General features: G+C 42.6%; 2 long non-coding RNA genes across 4 annotated transcripts in view; both read left to right on the plus strand.

Annotated features, from left to right (window-relative positions):
• The first annotated feature begins 3,086 nt into the window (after window positions 1-3,086).
• The window catches only part of LOC309538747, a 96,804-nt gene continuing 80,057 nt past the window's right edge, over window positions 3,087-19,833 (plus strand). For all 3 annotated transcript variants that reach the window (XR_014222315.1, XR_014222316.1, XR_014222317.1), the window contains exon 1: window positions 3,087-3,270. This is a non-coding gene — a long non-coding RNA (uncharacterized lncRNA). The remainder of the gene's footprint in view (window positions 3,271-19,833) is intronic.
• On the plus strand, window positions 16,500-17,412 carry LOC309539958. Its single transcript, XR_014223030.1, has 2 exons — window positions 16,500-16,774; window positions 16,817-17,412. It is a non-coding gene; the product is annotated as an uncharacterized lncRNA (long non-coding RNA).

Consider the following 19,833-nt stretch of genomic DNA (forward strand, 5'->3'; position numbering starts at 1 on the left):
GCCCATCACTGCTGTCCTCCATGTCTTCTTCCTTACCAGTCCCAATGGGTACCAGCCACCACTGGATGTGAGTTTTGGGCATGCATACACCTAACACATAGGCCTGCAATAATCACTCAGTATATACAGTCTGTGAGCTTGTCAAGGTTGGAGAAGATGGCAGCTTTCAGACAGTCCTATGGCTTCCCTCAAGGAGTTCCCCTGAAGTTACCAGGATTTGAAAGCCACATTCTAATTCACACAAACCACATTCTAATTCTTTCCCTCTTTGATTACTAGGCAACAAAACAGAACACGCTATTCAGGCTGCTGGCTCTATTTTCCCCCTCATCTAACAATGGCATTAGAAATTCTAACATCAGTCATATTTTTTATATAGTAGGATAATGAATGATTTTTTTGTGAGCTTTAATGACGCATCCAACCAAGGAAATGCAGTTTTATACTTTCCTGTATTAATGGTTTGTTTACTCACTGCTCTTAACTACTGGATTTTAATTACATTTTTAAAAATAATAATAATGAATTGTAATTTTATGTTTCTATATTAATGATTTCTTTGCTAATTTTCAGTTCTGGGTTATTTTACTGCTGATTAAAGTTAACACTAAATTAATTTGAATGTATTGGATTGTATCAAGTGGTAGCTCTGCACTAGCAGAAAGGACCTCCCACAAATCCAGGGTGGGGCTCCAGATTTCCACTGATGTACCTCTACCCACGAGACCCCACTTGGCCCCTGAATGCTGCTCTTGAGCATTAAATAACCTTTTGGGACACTATAGCAGAGAGCCACTGTAGTTGCTGGAGTGGCAAAAGTTGAATGTCCCGCCCAGTATGAGTATAAGGAACTAATTCCAAAAGAACTGTGAGAGCTGAGAAAGACTGTGTTTCCCATCTGAGTGTGGCTGTTTCCACCTGCCTTGCTCCTTTCCCTGCAGCACTGGGAGCCAGGCCTGGCATTAGCCAAGGTCCCCAAAGCTCAGAAGGGCCACTCACTGGCCAAGACTAGCTGTGCAAACTTCCCATCATCCTCGCTGGGCCCCCCATGGCATTTTAGCAGTAGTGCAGATGGCAGTGCCACTTTTGAATGGGACTCCAGCTCAATTCTTACCACCTACAGTGGCCACCCACCATTTTAATTTACCCAAAAATCTATGAGATGGGGTATTGCATTTGGGGTAAATTGAAATGGTGGGCAGTCCATCATGAAGCGGAGCCAAGGCTGACTCCCATTCAAATGTGGCACTGCAGCTCTCACCTATCACTAATATGTCTAGCATTGAAAAGATCAGTGTCGGCACCAGGCAGGCCTCACTTGGGAGAGCATTCTGTTGGCAGTGGGCCACAACTGAGAAGGCCTTCTCTGGCATTATTTATTGCATTTTTTTGAAACTGGCTGTGGCGTTTGTGGTGTGTGACATCATACTGGGATCATAAGGGAAGGGTTAACTAATTGTAAAATGACTAACCTATAGGAACCCAAGGGGAGGAGTTAGAGTTAGAGTTGTTAAGAAGTCAGTCTGGAGTTAGAGAAGAGAGAGGGAGGATAAGTCTGTGGGTTGGGCTAGTCTGATGTGAGAGAATCTGTTAAGAGGAGTCAGTCAAACAGTTGAGATAATCAGTCAGAAGGTATTAGGAATGTATAGGCTGATAAAGAAACTAAGGTTAAGAAACTGAAAAGAAAAATTATCTGAAACCATAAACTTGTTAATGCTTATAAAATAAACTTGTTTATTTGGTTTAATGTTAATAACTGTCTGGACTCAGTGTGTACCCAAGAGTAACGGGTTGGTGGCAGCGGGGAAGCGAGCACAGTGGTGGCGCAGGGATCAATAGACCGTCAAACGTCCGGGGACCCTGTGTGATCGCCACACTGGCCCTCTTATAACCCATACCAGGCAGATCCCTATCTACAAATTCCAGACTGATTAAACAGATCTTCTTGATTTTATGGTCACTCTAATTCCCAGGTACTATAATGGGATAATGCTAAAAAGAAAAATAAATATAAATATGTTAAGTAACTATACAGCTGTTTTTGGAGTCCATAATTCAAATTACCTAAACAGATGAGAAAACCAGACTGTCTTTGTATGTATACAGTTATATTCATATTATAATATGAATTAATATTATAATATTCATATATATTCATATACTATCATATTCATATACAGTATTCATAAAGGAGTCATATATGTGTATTATATGTGTTACACAGTCAGACCTGGCTTTCTGATAGAGAGTTACCAGTCTCCGAGTTTGCTTTCTCTTCTTCTCCAGCTTGCAGTGGGAGGGAGGAATCAACATTTTGTAAATATTCAAGTCACATAAACCAGAACACACACCACAGAAGTGCCCCACAGCCAATCTTTTGCCCACCATGGCTCCTAAAAGATTATTATAGCAGTTAAAAAGATTAGAAGTTTTATAAATTATGATTATGCACTTATATTTCTGTTTATTGATCCTTTAGGGAAGACTAACTTAATAACCTAGACAAAGCACTTTACGCATTTGTTAGGAAGATTTGTTCAGTGCTATGAAAATGACATTGTCAAATGGCATGACTGGTCCTTTGCCAACAGGCTTCCCGTCAGGACAGAGCGGGCCAGAAAAACAAGTCCCTAGAATTGTTCTACAATGTAAAAAACAGCAGGTGAGAATGTTGGAGTCTTTTCTCTTTCTCTCTCTTTCTATTTTTTTTTTTTTTACAGGGGGGGGAAACTATTGCCATTGCTTCAAGTGGCAGAAGAACAGCAATGATCACCCTGTCTGTATTCTTCCTTTCTACACAATTTCTATACAATTAATGGGGAAGCACCATAGCTCAGTGGTAGAGCACCAGCTTTGAATGCAGAAGGTCCCAGGTTCAAACCCCGGCATCTCCAGATGGGGCTGAAAAAGTCCCCTGGAAAGCCACTGCTTTTGTGGATGTTATTGAGCTAAGTGGACAATGGCCTGACTGCTGAGGTGTGTCTGCAATTGTGAGACCTGAAGAGATTGTGATGGTGCATCTCCCTCTGTTGCCATTGGCTGACTACTGCCTGTGATGTCACAAAAGCACATAGCAACACAGCGGATACAAAGATGGGCCATGAGAAAAGCTGGTAGGCTAAAGGGGAAGCATTTCTCTCTTCCCTACAGAACACAGACGACGATGACTGGCATAAAGCATTCTCCTATCTTCTTCCACCTGCAGCAGGCAAATTGGCAGATGGAAAGAGGTGATCTTCTGGAAGCAGAATGTTATGGAGTAATAACAAGGTAAGCTCACTTGCTGAGTGGGATTATAGCTTTCAGGTGGCTCGTCATACCCATGGTCAGAAGCTTCCTGGTGTCTAGTGCTGGACCTATTGGAGCTCGTATTTGGAAGTCAGAGGACTGAAGCAGGCTGAAGCAGGCTGATCGTCTTCATCTTTTGAAATTGGCCAACAGAAGCTGGTGGATTTTTGTAAGTTGAAGCTGGAGCATGAATGTGAATGAATGGAGAGTGAATGATGAGTGAATGTGTCTGTTGGGAGCCTGAAGGGCTCCGCCCTACTTCTCTCCACCTGGCTTGGGGCGGGGCCTGACAGGCTCCATAAAGGACTGCTGCTGCCCATGCTGGGCAGAGAGGGCTCCATTTTTGTTTTTGAATTGCTTTTATTTTTTATCTATGTCATTTTAAATTGTGATTGATATTAATGCTGTATTCTTCGTTTTAGATTTTACTATTTATGTGGAAATGGTTTTCCATTTGGTTGTGTACTTTTTGATGTGTTTTATTTATTGCTTATGACTTTTTAATGTTGGTAATTATGTAAATCTTGTCATGTTGTAAGCCGCCTTGAGCACTATTTCAACTATGGAGAGGTGGGATACAAATAAAATAATGAATGGGTGAGTGAGTGAATGAATGAATGAATGTTTTTCATGGATGCCTGCTGCGTGTGGGTGGATGGGTAGAAGGTTTCTAATGCGGTCAGTGCAAATGCTGTGTGCATGCATGTGAATGTGCTGTATGAAAGAAAACCAATGGATACATATATGAATAGATGAAAGCCATGGGAGCTGGCAGGATGAAGCTAGCTGATGAAGTCATTAAACAGAAGCTAGTGGAGGTGCCGGGGTGATGCTGTTGGATGATAGCCAATTCCACTCATTGTCCCTGAGGTTTCTTTTCTGCAACATGCCCTCAGTACCCTGAGGGTACATTCTATCATATGTGGTGGAGCTGTAAAAGGATAAATGGAATATTGGGAAATAATTCATAATGAATTGAAAATAATGTTTAAAAGTACTTTTCCCAAAAAAAAAACACCAGACTCCTTTTTGTTAGGGAGAATTCAGACAGAAATTCCCACTTGTCAGAAAAGGCTATTTATATATGCCACTACGGCGGCCTGTGTTTTGTTAGCCCCAAAATGGAAAACGAGCGAGGTACCAACTAAAGACGAATGGCAACTTAAACTGATAGAAAATGTGCAGCTTGCAGACCTAACAAATCGAATAAGAGAACAAGAAGCACATATTTTTAATGAGGATTGAAAAATGTTTGTTGATTATATGGGGGGAAATTGTGTACACTTGAAAACATTGGCAACATTAAGATAAATTCAACAGTGTAAATAAGTTTTGATGGATGTAATAATGAAATACTGAATGGTTTAGTTTATGTAAAATATGCAGGGATTTATGTTATGCAAAATAAACCATGGTAAGAAAAGAAGGGAAGTCATCGATATTTTAAGGTTGTTTAAATGAATATTCTAAAATGTAAAACAGAAAATTTAATTTAAAAAAAATGAAAAAAACAACAATATGAATGTCTGAAGGCAGCAAGGTATTCTCAATAATAAGACCACATTTGTCAGTTATGCAGGACTGTCTGAAGATTGCAAGGTTTTCTCAAGTCCCCACCCCTAGTGAAAGCAAAGAAGAGAACTGCAAGGTTTAATTGCAAGCCAGCTTATATTTCTAAATATTTTTAGAAATATTTATATTCTAAATATTTCACTTTTATGGTGTTGTCCATCCCTGGACAACTTGTGGGATAGGCTGATGTGGCGTTTGCCCTCCTATGTGTGTGACATCATACTGGGTTCATAGGGAAAGGGTTAACTAATTGTAAAATGACTAACCAATGGGAACCCAGGGGGAGATTTGAGTCAGGGTGGAGAAGACAGTCTGGGGTTAGAAGAGACAGATAAGATAAGTCTGTGGGTGGGGCTAGTTTGGTGTGAGAGAGTGAGAGAATTTGTTAAGAGGAGTCAGTCAAACAGTTGAGATAATCAGTCAGAAGGTATTAGGAAGGTTTAGGCCGGTAAAGAAACTAAAGTTAAGATACTGACAGGAATATTATCGGGGAAACCATAAACTTGTTAGTGTCTGTAAAATAAATTTGTGGGTTTTTTGTTCACTTTTAACAACTGCCTGGACTCCGTGTTTTACCAGAGAGTAACTGGTTGGTGGCAGCGAGGAAGTGAGCACAGTGGTGGCACAGGGATCAATAGACCATTAAAGGTCCGGGACCCTGTGTGATCGCCACAGCTATATATATTTATGAGATGTTCGCACAATTGTCTTATTGAGAGGGTGGTAGTCCTATGGTATTCTGAAAATTGTGTTGCAATAGGCTCAGGGCAAAGACTAAGGCTCCTTCATTGATTATTGTGATTAGGAAGAACAATCAGGAAAGGGTATGAAAGTCCACTCACAGAAAGATCCATAGACACGAATGGCGTTAAATAACTAATAATCAAAAAAGCTGGGAAATGGCTTTTTCATCCTTTAAATTTTATGACCCAAACTGGCATCTGGTGGCTATGAGAGCCTTTGAGAGTATAAGCGGAAATTAGCAATAGCTGTTTTGAACTCCAGAGCTTTCTGCTCCTGAAAGGTTAATAGAGAGCCCATCTTCTTAAAAGAAAGAAAGAAAGAATAATTCCTTTGCTTTTTTTTAGAATGAGTTATTGAGTTATAGAACAAGCCTGTGGAAATTTAACTATCAGCTTCTATCATCCTGTAAACCCTTCAGCTGCAGAAATCTTCACATCCTTAGGCTGCAATCCTGACCCCACTTACCTAACAATAAAGGTAAAGGTAAAGGTAAAGGTAAAGGTAAAGGGACCCCTGACCATTAGGTCCAGTCGTGACTGACTCTGGGGTTGCGGCACTCATCTCGCTTTATTGGCTGAGGGAGCTGGCGTACAGCTTCCAGGTCATGTGGCCAGTATGACTAAGCCGCTTCTGGTGAACCAGAGCAGCGCACGGAAACGCCGTTTCCCTTCCAGCCGGAGCGGTACCTATTCATCTACTTGCACTTTGACGTGCTTTCGAACTGCTAGGTGGGCAGGAGCAGGGACCGAGCAATGGGAGCTCACCCCGTTGCGGGGATTTGAACCGCTGACCTTCTGATCAGCAAGCCCTAGGGTCTGTGGTTTAACCCAGAGCGCCACCCACATCCCTCTTACCTAAGAGTAAGACCCATTAAATTCAGTAGGACTTACTTTGAAAAAGACATGCTTAGGATAGCACTGTTAGACTGTCCACTTACAACCACTTTCCAGGGTGTAAGTTCTTCTGAAATCAACAGGGCTTACTTCTGAGTAGACGTATGTGGAATTGTGGTATTTCTTACTATCATGCATAGCTGCTGCAGAGATAATAAGAACATTGGAAGAGTCTGCTGGATCAGGCCTTTTCTAGTCCAACATCTTGTTCTCATAGTGGGCAAATAGATGGTGATTACTCATAGCCGAGTAAGATTGTCTTCCATAAACACGGTTTTTACAATGAGTCCGTAAGTGACTGTGGAGGCCAATTGTGGATCCACACGTCCTTCCACAGTGGGGACATTGCTTTGCGGGTGGGAGTTGATCGCGGTGTGGATTTGCCAAGCATGCCTTCCTCCTAGCACGATTCTCCCTTGTGTCCTGAGTTTGAGCGTCTTCAAAGCCCATGACACCTTTGGTAAAAGCTGTTCTCCAACTGGAGTGCTCACAGGCAAGTGTTTCCCAATTGTTGTTGTTTATACTACATTTTTTTAAAGATTTGCCTTGAGACAGTCTTTAAACCTCTTTTGTTGACCACCAGCATTGCGCTTTCCATTTTTAAGTTCGGAATAGAGTAGTTGCTTTGGAAGATGATAATGAGGCATCCGAACAACATGACCAGCCCAACGAACTTGATGTTGAAGAATCATGGCTTCGACACTGGTGATCTTTGCTTCTTCCAGTACACTGGTATTAGTTCACCTGTCTTCCCAAGTGATGCGTAAATTTTTTCAGAGACAAGTCTTCTGGTCTCCCCACTTGTGACTACCAGAAACTGGCATGCAGAGGCATGTGACTTCCAACAGTAGAGGCAGAGTGTAGCCATTGTGGTTAGTAACTACTGATCGCCTTATATTTCATGAATTTGTCTAATCTATTATCCTCTTTTAAAGCTGTCCAAATGGTTGGTCATCACTATCTCTTTTAAATAAATAAATAAATTATTAAATATTTTTATTAAGTACAAATTAGAAAACATACATATTTACAACAAAAGAAAATACAAAAGAAAAAGAAAATACATATAACCAAGGAAAAAAATTATAGAATATTTTGTCTCTTTTCATATTTACAATTATTTATACCTCTATAAAATGCTATTCACAATAAAGGAGTGAAATGAAATATAAGATATCAGAAAAAAGAAAAAAGAACAAAGAAGAAATAAAGAGGTAAAAGAAAAAGATCATAGGTGAAATTTTTGTAAAGTAGATAAGTACTGACAAGACATAGCCGTTTCCCATCTATATTTATATTCAATTGTATAATTTCATCTTGTCCTTATCTACCTTAAATAAAGAGGCTGTGAAAGAAACCTGTGAAAGCAAGTCAACTTCCCAGCAAGAATATCCAAAATTTTGATTTGTACACAGCTCCCATCTTTGTAACTTTCCAACCCACTTTTGTACCTTTTCTCCACTTTAAGAACAACAGACATGATACCATTTCACTGTAAAATATTGATAGCATGCTAAACTAGGAACTACAGCTGTTTCATCCCCTTGCCACTTAAATTCTTGTTACAAATCATGTTCAAAGTGACAAAGGTCACACTCGATGCAAATCTGCAGTGCTCGATTCTCAGTTCCGCTTGGCAATTGTTTGAATATGCAATATTCTCACCAAAGTGAAATTTGCATGAATATTGTTATTTGGCTCCACTTTGATAGGAACAGCTTCTGAAAGCATTTTCTAGGAGGCGATTTGCTGCATAAAAAAATAAACTTTGTGCGAAACGTTGAAGCAGAACAAGAAAATGAACATGGTGGCTGCCTTAGACCTTCTAAAAGCTCCTGTCCCTTTTCTATTATATTGTTCAGAAAAACACTTCACCTTGCATTGCTACTAGTGCTAACACAAATCAACCTTTTCTTTAGAGCCAGGGTGGGAAAACACTGATGAGGACAATACAGTGGTACCTCAGGTTACATACGCTTCAGGTTACAGACTCCGCTAACCCAGAAATAGTACCTTAGGTTAAGAACTTTGCTTCAGGGTGAGAACAGAAATCATGCTTTAGAGACGCGGCGGCAGCAGGAGGCCCCATTAGCTAAAGTGGTGCTTCAGGTTAAGAACAGTTTCAGGTTAAGAACGGACCTCCGGAACGAATTAAGTACGTAACCAGAGGTACCACTGTAGTGTTGAACCACCTGCTTATTTTAACACAGAGGTCAAAAAGTATGTGTACTGGAACAAAACAGCTGTTAAATGTTAATTTTAATCAACAAGAAAGCATTTTTAAGGTTTTCGCCTTTTTAGCTAAAGACAAAACTGCTTCAGGATCCAAAGCTGAGTCAATAAAACACAAATTATGAATCATAGCAGAACACACTGAAAAAGTAACTTCTTGATCTCAGCTTGAAAGCAATATTTATAATAAAAATATTGCGCTAATCTATTCTGGGCTTATTACATAGGGTCGTTCTAAGACCTGTTCTCATTTGAACCCCAGAAGTACAAAAGCAACATGCAGCTGCTTCTGATCTATGGAAATGTTGAGTTTTAAATATGTACTACTGCATTAACATCCTTCTCCCACCACCTCAGCTGATCCATATTTACAAGCAGATTTTACTTTATTTTCTCTCTCACTATGTAGCAAAGAATGTTCTTAAACACATGCAGGGGAGAAACTGTATTTACACTGACACAGAAATCATTCCAGCAATATTTTTTTTTTTAAGTATAAAAGCTAATAATAGGTTTGATAATGAATGCACATTTCCCTGCTTTAAATAGCAGCAGCTTCTTTATACTTATAATAATATTGACAATAGTGTTGAACCACCTGCTTATTTTAACACAGAGGTCAAAAAGTATGTGTACTGGAACACAACAGCTGTTAAATGTTAATTTTAATCAACAAGAAATCATTTTTAAGGTTTTCGCCTTTTTAGCTAAAGACAAAACTGCTCCAGGGTCCAAAGCTAAGTCAATAAAACAAATTATGAATCATAGCAGAACACACTGAAAAAGTAACTTCTTGATCTCAGCTTGAAAGCAATATTTATAATAAAAAAAAACCTGTGCTAATGTTGTTATCAATGCCACCCTTTGCTCTAGCTGATTAGACATAATTGCATTACTTTCCATTTTATAGCAAACTACAGAGGTAACACATTGGATTAAAATTATAAATGATCCATTTTACAAAAAATAATGTGCCACTTTATAATGTGCACGGTAAGTTGATATTAAAGAATTATTTAATGGTTTGTTTATTGTGGGTTTCTAGACAGGAGACGGCCATCAAACTTTAATTTTGTGTGAGTTACCAGAATAAATTAGCTAATATCCCGCAAATTGCATCATCTTTCATAAAACCCTTTGCCTGATGTTGTTCAGGGAATCGGTTGGTTAAAAGACTCACTGTCTAGCTATGGCTCGGCTTAGGCAAAACCCTCTCCTGTCAAAGCACATGAATTCTGGTATCCAGGCAGAATCTCTTCACATTTTCCAAATGTTCTCTTTTAGGGCAGCCTAAGACCAAGCTTTTCCTAGTCTGCAGGACTTCAAGCTGCAAAGAGAGAGGCAATTGCTTGAATGCTCCCTTGTGAAACAAGCTCCTTGTGTGTCAGCCTTGTGTATGCCAAAGAGAAAGGCTCAGCTTGGCTGTCACTCTGACATGTTATTACTTTACCAGAGAACTCTAGGAAGTGTAGTTTATTAAGGATGCTGACCCCACAGACCTACAATTCCCAACACTTTTAACAAACTACACTTCCCAGGATTCTTTGGGGGAAGTCGTGACCCTTAAGGTGGTATAAGGGTGATTTAAATGTGTTGCATGGACATGGCCTTAGACGTGGAGATAGTAATGGGGATGGAAGCAGTAATATTTCTGAGTATCAGCTGCTAGAAGCCACAGAAGGGGAGATTGCTCTTGTACGTGGTCTTCTTGAGCACTTCTAGCAGGCATCCGGGTGGCCTCTGTGAGAACAGCATGCTGGACTTACCGTATTTTTTGCTCCATAAGACGCACTTTTTTTCCTCCGAAAAAGTAAGGGGAAATGTCTATGCGTCTTATGGAGTGAATGCATGGTCCCTGGAGCTGAATTGCCCAGGGGCAAACATCAGATCATGCTCTCCCCCCCCCTTTTTTTTTTTGAAAGAGGGAAGGGGCTGTTGAAACAAAGCCGCTGAGCAGCTGATCAAGCGCTTGGGAGGGGAGATAAGGGACTCTGGCGATAAAGGAGGCTGCCTGGGAGGAGGGAGGTAAAGACAGCGAGCTTGCAAGGAGAGGAGACCAGGAACATTAAAGCAATGAAGAGATAAATTAGAAGAAAAGGAGGATCAAAAAACTGCTCCAGATAATGAAAAGACTGCCTTGGAGGGGGAGGTAAAAGCACATGGATCCTTAGGATTTTTGCACTGGGTCACCCCAAATTCACCATTAGATCACATAGCATGTCCATGGCTATAGCCTGCACCAAAAAATCACGCATCCATTGTTTCGTGGGGCCGCAATGCCGCAAAAACATGGTTACAAAGCATGGATCCACATGGATTCTTAGGATTTTTGCATTGGGCTACCCCAAACTCACCCTCAAATCACATATCATGCCTGTGACCACAGCATGAACCACAAAAACCATACATCCACTGTTTCGTTCAGAATATTTTTTTTCTTTCCCTCCTCTAAAAACTAGGTGTGTCTTATGGTCAGGTGCGTCCTATGGAGTGAAAAATACAGTAGATGGGCCATTGCCCTGAACTAGCAGGGTCTTCTGGTTTTCTTACGTTCTTAAGTTACTTTGGCAATTAAGTGGTATATAAGTGAAAATAAGACGCAGAGGTGACAACTGACAATAAAAGTTGCAGAGTGTACTGGCTGCTGTCTCCTGCAATCTTGTGGGCTTTCCTATTCTCATTGCTGCAGCACACATAATTCCCACCATTACAACCAGCATTTTAAGATGGGCTGTGAAGTGTAGGTGGGTTCGGGCAAGACCCAAGACTGAGATTCAGCTCAAAGAGGATTTATTGGAACATCAGGAACAAGAATGACAGACAGGGACATTTGTCCCAGTATATATATACCTTATATATATACCAGTATATATATACCCTGCAAAGTCTGCCCAGCCACGTACATTGGACAAACAAACAGACGAATAAATGCACGTATCGCAGAACACAAGAATGCCGTCAAAAAAGAAGAAAAAACTTCCTCTCTTTTCCAACACATGAAAGAAACAGGACACGAAATTAATTTTGCAGATTCCAAATTGCTCTTTAACATGGAACATCACCACAAGAGAATAATCATGGAAGCCATCGAGATAGAGAAACACCCTCACAACATGAACAAGCGTGACGACACGTCCCGCCTGCCAGACATCTGGAAATTAGCCCTCCCCACAAAAACCGACACCAGAACCAGAGGCACACAGAACGCCGTCACCAATCAACCACACCAGACCCAAACCCAGACCCTCTCCACAGACATATTACAGACTCCATCCAGTAGCCAAACTATAGTGGCACCTCCAGATGCTGCACCCCCCTGCAATCCCTACACAGATCTGGCTGGCACAAGGCACAAAACCATAGCTCGCCCCTATACACGAAGCCAAGCCAGAGCACAACTAAATGCAGCACAGCCATCTTCTCAGAAAAACTCTTCACAAGCTCAAGAGGTCAAGACACGAAAGCTTTAGCAACTAATCTACACTTAATGACCCACCCAGTGATATTCTGAATATCACTCATGAAATCACCCAAGATATCCCTCAAGTAATTAAGGAACAAAAGAAGAAAAGGCACACTAATCTAGGAACTTCCTCTTTGCCCAGAACGTTGGAGGCTATACACCACACCCCTCAACAGTATTTATAGGAACTCAAACACCAGACTCTGCTCTGTTCCAGTAACAAGAAGCCGAAAGCACCAGCCTGAAGATGACGAGTGAGACCTCGTCGAAACGTCGCACAGACACCCCGACTCTTACACGGGAAGACACCAAAACCTTATATATATATATATATATATATATATATATATATATATATATATATATATATAAAATCAGCCTGATCCTCTCCTCCTCTTTCCTTTTCCTTCTGTGATGGAACCCCTATTTGGGGACTTCCCTGGCTTTTTTCTGTCCCATGTAGGACCAGTCTGGATAGTTGGCCTTGGTGAAGATTTGAAGTTTTCTCCCCCCAAAGAGTTTTTGATCTGGGCTTGTTGTATTTTAATCCTGTTTTTAAGTTGTATTTTATTTTAATCGATTGTTTTTATACCTGATGTTAGCCACCCTGAGCCCGGTCTTGGCCAGGGAGGGCGGGGTATAAATAAATTATTATTATTATTATTATTATTATTATTATTATTATTATTATTATTATTTATTAAGCCGGCCCAGGCAAACACACACACACTACCTGTGATAGGTCACCTTAATGCTGCAATTAGCGAATCACAGCACTGGCCCTATCTCAGCAGCGATTGGCAGCCTGCCAGCTACTAACAGTGTAACTGGAGGGTTTTAGAATCCTCTCTGTCTTTTGTTATGCAGATGAAGCTCCTGAGCTTCAGGAGGCCTGAAGGCCTAGGTCTGCATTGCATGCATATAGCCTGACTTCAGCCTGCAATGCCTGCATACATAACAGGCTGCTCTTCTGCGTAAGACATTAAAGAGCGGTTCTATTTACAAAGATTAAGATAGCTGCAATTTCCTTTGTGCTACAGACTGCAAATCAGATGAAGGAGAAGAGATTCCTTTGGGGTGAATATGCCTATTGGTCTTCTGTATAAGGAGAAGTTATTGGTATTGCAGGCTTGGAGGGAGGCAAGACCTTTCAGCCATCAAAATCTAAATCCTACCAATTTGAATTTTATATCTATGCACACAAATTTGCATGGGCAATTTTTGCACAAATTTGTTCCCTCTTTTTCTGGAGTGGGGGGGGGGTTCAGTTTCCTATTTTTTTAGTGAACAGTAAGGAACCTTGTTTTTGTTGAATGTATAGAAGCCAAAGCAAAGCCCTACTGCATCAAAACACTTTAGTCAGCATCCTATTCTCAGCAGTGGCCTATCTAGATCAGGCATAGGCAAACTCAGCCCTCCAGGTGTTTTGGGACTACAACTCCCATCATTCCTGACCACTGGTCCTGTTAGCTAGGGATGATGGGAGTTGTAGTCCCAAAACTTCTGGAGGGCCAAGTTTGCCTATGCCTGATCTACATGGCTGTAGGAAGCATGAAAGCAGGGACCACATGCAGTGTATGCCAGCATACTGCCTCCAACTGTGGAGGTAAAACAGCAAACTAGGTTTTATTGAAGTCAACTTGCCATGCATCAGGATTTGAATCTTATTTGGACTGGTAGGGCCATTTCAGTGGAAGCTGGTGAATTCCTTCTCATCCAACAAGTCAAAGAATGGACTTAAAGGGAGCATAGATTGCTTGCTACACCCTGAGCTACCTGTCGCAGCTGCCAAGTTTTAATCAGAGCTTTTCTTCCTCCCTCGCTAGCTCTACGCTGCACACATAGCATTGACTTTCTGGTTTTTCTTTGACAGAATCAATTTGTCTTTAACGCTTGCACGACAGAAATTAAACAGGTGCAACTTTCTGCACTGTGTTTCCTGGACAGGAAATTCTGCATGAAATACATTTCTGTGCATCATGAAGTCACTAATGGCACAGAGCCTATGTCTTGAATTGGGGAAAGTGAAGTAGCAACTACGCTATCTCTCGGGGAATTTCCACTGCTTCACGGCTTGCTCTGCTGGAGGCATACGACTCTTGTCAGACCTTGCAGAGCAGTTCACAGGAAGGCAGATGCAGAAACTGAAAGATGCCGTGTATTGTTAAGATGATCACCAAACAATGCATTCATGGGTCTGTACCTAGATCAGGATGCTTCCTCGTGCTCTAGTCAGGTGGGGCCTCATCCACCCGATATATGATATGACTCACATCTTCTTGTATGACTCACAGCTGTGAGTTTTACTCCAGTCCTCATTGATCCTTGGGTTTATTCCAGAGAACTTTAATAAGTGACCCTATACACAAAGCCCTGAGCAATAAATAAATAAAATGTTCTGAATATTCCAAGCTCTGCTTTCTTGTGATTAGTGTTATTAAAAGACATGATTTTGGAACTGACAAGCCAGTTTTGCCAGCCACCTTCGTTGCTAGAGATATTGATAGTGTTAAGAAAGTGATGTTCTCCAGGAAGAGATCACGAGAGAAACAATGATCTTCCCTATTGAAAGAATGACTTTTGTACACCCATGGGTGAGTCACAATGATGGACCTACAAAATAAAATTAATATAGTATATTTTAATTGCAAATCAAATGAAGAAAGAATCTAGTTGCCGTGGTTGTGTCTTTTACTAGATATAAGAGGGGGATATGAACTTTTCCTGAGGAATCATCTGATGGTTCCTCCTTCACGTCATGCTCCCAGACAGTCAGTGACCACATGATTAGCATGATGACATTATGTAACTATGATATACATGGGAGACACTATGGGGAGATGCACTGTCACTCCCTTGACCTTTATTTTGTTTTGTTGCTGAAGCCACTTCAATGTTGTGTTTAAGAATACACTCCTCCCTCTACATGGGAAGGGCTGCATCTCAGGGGCAGAACATCTGCTTGGCATTCAGAAGGTCCCAGCTTAAATCCTTGGCATCTCCAGGTACGGCTGGAAGAAAACCCTGTCTGAAACCCAGAAGACCCACTGCCAGTCAGTTTAGACAATACTCAGCTAGAGGGACCAATGAGTCTGACTCAGTATAGAACAGCTTCCTAGCTTCCTACTCCACAGGTCACTGTTGTTGGGATACTGCCAGGGAGACAAAGTCCATCATGGCCCCAAGCCGGCTACCAGACGATCCATCGATCTCCTGTAGATACAGTATCAGCAAAGACTCTCCTCCCTGAAAGAGAGGGGAGTGGTTGTGGACGGGAACCCGAACACCGCTCCTAGCAGGGGGCATTGCCCCCTGCCTCCAGCCCACCTGGCTGGCACTCACGCCCCCCCCGGTGGCCGCCCAACCAGGTGCCTCGGAGGGGGCGTGTTTAGCAGCCTTTATGCTTCAGTGCCAGCCTCTCCCCGGCCTCATTCTTCCTTCCTTCGCCTCCTACCACTGATGATGTCTTGCAGTACCTTTCCCATCTCGATGATCTGGGATGTGCTCCTAAAACCTTAAAGATGCACGTAGCTGCCATCAGCTTCTTTTCAAAAGCTACATTTGCTCATGACCCGTGTAGCGACTTCTTGATCCGGAGAGCCATTGAGGGTTGGGGCAGGTTACAACCTCCGAGGGCCGTAAGCCGATTTCTTACGTGTTGTTATCTCAGATACGCATAAAACTCAGGTCAATTTGCTCGTCCAGGTTTGAGGCACGTCTCTTTTCCGCAGCATACGCTATCGCCTTTTTTGGCATGCTTAGAGTTGGTGAGGTGGTGTTTGAAGTTAGTGCACGTGGTTCAACACATGGCTTCCTGTGCGTGGACGTGCAGTTGTCCGAAACTACTATGACAGTGCGTATACGTCAGTCCAAGACTGATCAGGCTGGTGATGGTGTCCTAGTTAAGCTCATGGCGTCGGCTCAGCAGGGCCCACGCCCGGTAAAGGACACTAGGCGGTTCCTCTACCTCAGACTGCTAGGCCCGGGTCCGTTTCTGGTCCATGAAGATGGGTCCCCCTTGTTGAGGCACCAATTCACCAGAGTACTTCGCAAGGCTATTGAGGCTTGTGGTCTATCCTCCCAGGAGTATGCTGCGCACTCATTTAGTATTGGCGCCGCAACCACGGCCGCGCACCTGGGGCTATTGGCGGACAGGATCAAAGAAATGGGCCGGTGGAAATCCAATGCTTATAAGTCTAATATGCGACCTGCAGCTTTACCCTACTTATCTGCCTTTTCTTTCTGTCTTTTTACCCCCAGCTATGCTCAGGAGAAGCGTGTGGTTTTACGGCCACAGTATAGTTCATTGGGCCCACGCACGAGTGGTGAGCTGCGGCCTTGCACACAATCTTGGCCCTCCACATGGTGTTCGAGTTTCCTGGTTTTCGAGAAGAGGCATGCGTTGGGAGCAGCTTATGCCATTGCTGTGTGAGAATGTAGCCAAGTTCGGCACTCCTGACATCCTTGTAATTCAATTGGGAGAGAATGACCTCGCTAAGAGAAGGAGTGTGGACTTGTTGTGGAGCATATAAAGAGACTTGAATGCATTTGCAGCCTTGTGTCCCAGAACAACGGTGTTCTGGTCCTCCTTCTTGAAACGAACTGTTTGGCGCGGTGCGCAAAGGTCCTCCTTCTTGAAACGAACTGTTTGGCGCGGTGCGCAAAGCTGTATGGCCATTGAAAGAACCAGGAAACTCGTAATTCGGGCAGTAGCCCGTTGGGTGCGCTCTATGTATGGCCGAGTCATTTATCATGACCGTATCCGGATCGGCGACCAAGCTTTATACCGGAATGACGGCGTCCACTTATCAGATCTGGGGAAAGACATTTGGTTAGCTAGTGTCAGCAAAAGCATCTGGGATTGGTTGCAGCTTTGAAGGTATTGGCGGCGAGCCTTTAGCTCGGGTGGCGGTTAGGCATTGGAATAATGTGTTGTGGTGTGTCGAAGTGCTAGGTGTGGCCATCGCCTATGCCTTCAATTTCTAGGGGTATTCCGTTAAAGGAATCTGGCGGTCATGTATTCCGTCCGAAGCCTGCTTGGCGGGAGGCCATGGCACGACCCTCGGTGACATCAGGGGTGAGCCTATAGTTGGATTAGCATCAACAGGTGTTGACCCCCTGGTGAATAAACCCACTTGTTTCGCGATCCAATGCCTAAGCCAATACCTTTTCATTGCTGTAATCAATAAAGTTGTGGCCTTTTCCAGCCCATTAACCTTATACCACGTGTCCCTGTGTCTTCATTTCACTTCGTGGGGGTCGGGTCCTCGAACCACAAAGACTCTCCTCCCTGAAAGAGAGGGGAGTGGTTGTGGACGGGAACCCGAACACCGCTCCTAGCAGGGGGCGTTGCCCCCTGCCTCCAGCCCACCTGGCTGGCACTCACGCCCCCCGGTGGCCGCCCAACCAGGTGCCTCGGAGGGGGCGTGTTTAGCAGCCTTTATGCTGCAGTGCCAGCCTCTCCCCGGCCTCATTCTTCCTTCCTTCGCCCCTCGCGAGTCACCCACCCTCCACTCCCTTTAGTTAGGGCTCAGGTTTTTCGGCCTTGCTATGGACCTTAGGTTGGTCGCCCTGGTTGACCGGGGGGCCTGGTAGGAGTTTTTCCATTTGGCATTAGGCTTTTTGGTTTTTTCGCCTACCTCGTAGCAATCGTCACAACTTTTTGGTGGTATTGGTGGGTAGGTTAGGCATTGGAATAATGTGTTGTGGTGTGTCGAAGTGCTAGGTGTGGCCATCGCCTATGCCTTCAATTTCTAGGGGTATTCCGTTAAAGGAATCTAGCGGTCGTGTATTCCGTCTGAAGCCTGCTTGGCGGGAGGCCATGGCACGACCCTCGGTGACATCAGGGGTGAGCCTATAGTTGGATTAGCATCAACAGGTGTTGACCCCCTGGTGAATAAACCCACTTGTTTCGCGATCCAATGCCTAAGCCAATACCTTTTCATTGCTGTAATCAATAAAGTTGTGGCCTTTTCCAGCCCATTAACCTTATACCACGTGTCCCTGTGTCTTCATTTCACTTCGCGGGGGTTGGGTCCTCGAACCACAATTAGCGACACGAGTTTTCTAGAAATAGCTTGCCACATTCCAGAGCTCATGCACATTCTATTAGCAGATAGTTCACAGAAGAAGTTGCACGCAGGAGAGCATTATTTACAAGTTTTATTCAGCGTTGATCAGAACAAAGAAAAACATGACTGCCTGCATCATTGTCTCCAGACACAGAGAGAAAACGAAAGCAATAGGAAACATAAACATCCTGTGAACAGGAAATGCGCAGACTCTGTGACTCACAAAGCCTGCTCCCTTTTAAGGTGGAACGGAAATATCCTAACAACTGTCATCTGGGCTTAATCCCATGATTTCCATAATCCTTGCCTTCCAAGTGGATAAGGGACACAGGTGGCGCTGTGGTCTAAACCACTGAACCCCTCAGGCTTGCCGATCAGAAGGTCAGTGGTTCGAATTCGCTTAACCATCCAGGGGTCCTTTATGTTTTTTACCTTTTACAAGTGAATAAAATGGACCTAAGCTGACTAGACAGCTAATATAATACCTAGTTGAGCAGTGCAAGTCAACATCTCCTTTCAGATTTTAAGGTGAGAGAAAGCTCATCTTAAATAGCCTAAAATTTGAATTTTGGGGTTGGATGGATGAACGGATGAAATTCATTTTAAAAAGCATACACCCAAATGAAATATGTATTCAAATACACAATTGGACGTGAAGTTTTCCATGAATGTTAAAAATAAAATAAAAATAAAAATGCATTTTACAAATGCGGAAACAGGACAGAATGGATTTGCTTATTTATTTGTTTAGAATATTTTCAGCCTACCCTTCATTGTAGTACAATGTCATTGGAATATATTCTATTGTCTTTGGAAGCAATACAATCTTAAGAGCAGGCTGAAACTTCAGAAGGTATTTCTAAGATAAAGAAAACATTGTTGAACATGCATAATGCTGGTGATTCTAAAGTCATCATGCAAAGCCATGAAATTATATATTTGGAAAAGGGCAATTATGAGAAGCAGTCCTTGATACTGAAAATCTGTGTTAACATCAACGTATTAATTTTGAGTACACACAAGGTACTTGAAAAAAGCGACAGCTTGTAATTTCTTTAATAAATACAGAGCCACGTTCAATTCCGCTCATTACAATTGTTTGCTATGGATAATCCATGCAAAGCAATGGGTCAAGTTTACACTCATGGATCTCTTATGAATGAATGAGAACTAAGTTGGGAAATAAAGCTTGAAGCAAGTTCTGCACCAAGCAGGAAATGCTGGAATTGCAAGATGGTTCCATGGGAAAGAAATTCACATTATACTTCAAGCAAGAGACCAGCCAGTCTCTACCTTGTGAATTAACCAACTTCATGTAGAAAGATTCCAGGCAGGGACAAACCAAGCCTGAATGCAGCGAGAAGCCATATAATATTATTAGCTTTCTTATTTTGACAATGGCTTAGTTCAACCATGTGAGGCAATGATGTCTGACCATGCTGACAGGTGCTGTGATTCATGTAAAAACTGTGGGCTAAACAAAAAAAATTGGGCCAGCACATTGATGCACTAGAGTGGCTGCTCAGTAGATTTCAGCACTTCATTTCCCTCCTCTCTGCTTCACTGGTAT

This window comes from Podarcis vaucheri (assembly GCF_965113315.1).
Source record: "Podarcis vaucheri genome assembly, chromosome: 1".
In the NCBI taxonomy this organism is placed as follows: domain Eukaryota; kingdom Metazoa; phylum Chordata; class Lepidosauria; order Squamata; family Lacertidae; genus Podarcis; species Podarcis vaucheri.